Genomic DNA, 3567 nt, shown 5'->3' with positions numbered 1-3567 from the left:
AAAAAAAATTTTTTTATTTTTTTTAAAAAAAGTTGTCCTTGAACTCTCATATGCATGATGCAACATGCATGAACTTACAAACACACATAATATATAATAAAAAAAGTCATTCCAATTCATAACTAATGTGTATGCAGTATTATCTGTTGGCAGTGGTTATGTAAATGAAATGTATGAGAGTTTGTGGACTCATATCTTCACATGCTTAGGGTCCAAAAGGATGCCAAGAGCCTTTCTCTATTCTCTTGAGACAGGGTCTCTCACTGAACCTGAACTAAAGCTCCCTGTTTTCACTTGGCTAGAGGGGCTAGCCAAGGAACTCCAGGGATCCAGATGTAAGCCTGTCTCCATCTTCATCTATGCTGGTGTAACAGATACTTGCAACTATAGGTTCTTGCATGGGTGCTAGGAACTTGAACTCATGGGTGCTAGGAACTTGAACTCATACCTGCACATCAAGCATTCTTTCTGAGAGCCATCTTTCTCAACCCTGTAATCTATCTTCTCATCTCCCTAAAAGTTTTCATACATCCAAAGGTTTTAGTTTTGATAATGTCTAATGTACCAATATTTTCTTCTATGGATTATGCTTTCCTTCTAGTAATAATCAAAGGGCCCTTAATTTACAAACATGTGGAAATACACCACCTACAGATAATACTACATACACACTAGTTATGAATTGGAATGACTTTTATGTATTATTTTAAGTAAGCTACATATGGAACTGTTAGTACTGCTTTATAGTAAATATATTAATGTGCTGATAAATATCTAAAAGCCATAGTTAGTTCAACACTTAAACATATCAACCAGTATTTTAGATTTAGAACAGGTTGTATAAGTATGGTGGCATATGCCTTTAAATCCAGCACTCTGAAGGCATAGGCAAGTGTTCCTTCCTCTGTAAGTTTGAGGCTAGCCTGGTCTATACAACAAGCATCAAGCTAGCCAAAGCTACATAATGAGACCCTGTCTCAAAAACCAAAAAGGAAGAAATAGAAGTGAGGTCATCCATTATAAAGACTAATGCAGAAAGTATATTTCATTCTAAAGTATTTTATTTACATTTTTAAAAATCAAATTAGCATTTATAAATACCTAAATTTTCTATTATTGAAACTATTCACTAAATATCTACTGCTTAAAAACTGTTTTAGTCCTCAACATTAAGAAAGTTCACTTACGGGCTCAGTGGTTAAGAGCACCAACTGAGGGGCTGGTGAGATGGCTCAGTGGGTAAGAGCACTGACTGCTCTTCCAAAGAGTTCAAACCCCAGCAACCACATGGTGGCTCACAACCATCCGTAATGAGAATTGACGCCCTCTTCTGGCGCATCTGAAGACAACTACAGTGTACCTGAGCAAGTGGAGTGGACCAGAGCAAGTGGGCTGATCGGAGTGAGCAGAGGTCCTAAAAATTCAATTCCCAACAACCACATGAAGGCTCACAACCATCTGTACAGCTACAGTACACCCATATACATAAAGTAAATAAATAAATAAATCTAAAAAAAAAAAGAGCACCAACTGCTCTTCCAGAGGTCCTGAGTTCAACTCCCAGCAACCACAGGTGACTCACAACCACCTGTAATGGGCATCATTAAGGCTTTCTTCAGATTCTATATTACAATACATCAAGCAAATAATTACTGGATGTTTCCTTAGTTGAGGGACTTTAAACCATACAATACCTCTCCAAATCATGTTTGCTTCATTAATGTTAATTTGGTATTTTTAATAGGGGGTGTAGAGATGGCTCAGAAGCTAAGTGTTTGCAGCTTTCCTATAAGGTCTGAGTTCAATTCCTAGCACAGATGTCAGGCTTTTGTTGTTGTTTTTGTTTTTGTTTGTTTTTTTCTTTGTTTTCCAAGACAGGGTTTCTCTGTATAGCCTTGGCTGTCCTGGAGCTCACTCTGTAGACCAGGCTGGCCTAGAAATCAGAAATCCGCCTGCCTCTGCCTCCCAAGTGCCTCCCGAGTGCTGGGATGTCAGGCTTTTTATAGCTGCCTGTAACTTGAGCTCCAGAATATGTGATACCTTCTTCTGGCCTCTTTAGGCATGAACACATATGACATATACTTACACAGATGGATATACACACACATAAAGTCAATCTTTAAAAATTACCAGCCCTTACCAGCCCTAGGAGTTCTGTCTTGTGTGTGTGTGTGTGCATATTTATGTGCGTGTATCAAAGCATTCAGTATAATAAACACTTGTCATATATTTCTTTACTAATACATGATTTCTGGATATTAAAATTTCCAAGTGTAAAGCACACCTTTAACTTCAGTGCTTGAGAGACAGAGGCAAGCAGATCTCTGAGTTCAAGGCCAGCTTGGTCTTGAAGCTCCATAGTGAGAAACAGGTCTACATATAGAAAACCCATCTCAAAGACAAACAAAAACAAAACAAAACAAAACAAAATGAAACTCCCAAGTTTGGGTGAAATATAGCTCAGTTGGCAGTGTTTGTCTAACATATAAAAAATCCTGAGTAGAGTCCCTAGCACTGAATAAAGCCAGTTATCTGTAAACCTGGCAGTTAGAAAGGAAACAGAACCACTTGGCTCCCCCCCCAAAATATAAAAGCAAATTCCTCTAGCACTTGAATAATTGGTAGTTTATATAAATTTACTTGCAGCTTTTCTTTAATTTCTAAACATGTAGAGTCTGTTTGTTTGTTTGTTTGTTTGTTTGAGCAATGGTTGGAGATCAAACTTAGGCTCACACATCCTAGGCAAAGTATACCACTGAACCACACTTCCCATTTCAACAATTTTTTTCATTTAAAATTTAATTGTTGTTGTCTTGTTTTGTACAGTGTATAGATGTTTGTATCTTCACCTCCTGCATATCTAGTGCCTGCAAAAGCTAGAAGAGGGTGTCAGATACCAGGAAAATGAAATTAGGTGGTTGTAAGTCATCACATGGGTACTGAGAATCAAACCCTGGTCCTCTGTAAGGGCAGCTAGCACTCTTAACCACTGAGCCAACTCTCTAGTCCCTCCACAATTCTTAATTAACATGTTCACTACTCTGAATCTTTCACATACTAGAGGAATTATCACTTATTCTATTTTCTCTCTTTTGTGATTTCTACTGGAATTACCAGAAGGCCAATATATTCTAAAAGGTCACTAAGAAGTATTAAATTCTTGGGCTGAGAGTGTGGCTCAGTAGTAGGTAGACTTCCACCTAGCATTCAGCTAGCTTCAATCTCTAGCACCACAAAATAAAGGAAAAAAAGTAAAGAAGTCCACTGGATTCCTAGGCCATATCAACAAATACAAACTAATCCTCTTTGAAGGAGGCGAGAAATCTCTATTTTTAAAGTCTGACATGTACAACATAACAACCTACTTAAAGACAGGTAGCCAAGAAATACAGGTTGTAGATTTTTTTTTATTATCATTATATGTAAGTACACTGTAGCTGTCTTCAGACACTCCAGAAGAGAGCATCAGATTTTGTTACGGATGGTTGTGAGCCACCATGTGGTTGCTGGGATTTGAACTCAGGACCTTTGGAAGAGCAGTCGGCGCTCTTAACCACTGAGCCATCT

General features: G+C 38.0%; 1 protein-coding gene across 1 annotated transcript in view; it reads right to left on the bottom strand.

Annotated features, from left to right (window-relative positions):
• Ube2g1 (ubiquitin conjugating enzyme E2 G1) overlaps nt 1–3567 on the bottom strand; it is a 75367-nt gene that overhangs the window by 66592 nt on the left and 5208 nt on the right. The window lies entirely within an intron of this gene.

The sequence above is a fragment of the Mus caroli genome, chromosome 11 (assembly GCF_900094665.2).
Source record: "Mus caroli chromosome 11, CAROLI_EIJ_v1.1, whole genome shotgun sequence".
NCBI classification, from domain to species: domain Eukaryota; kingdom Metazoa; phylum Chordata; class Mammalia; order Rodentia; family Muridae; genus Mus; species Mus caroli.
The sequence above is the reverse complement of the archived record's forward strand: the minus strand, read 5'-3'. Positions and strand labels throughout refer to the sequence as shown.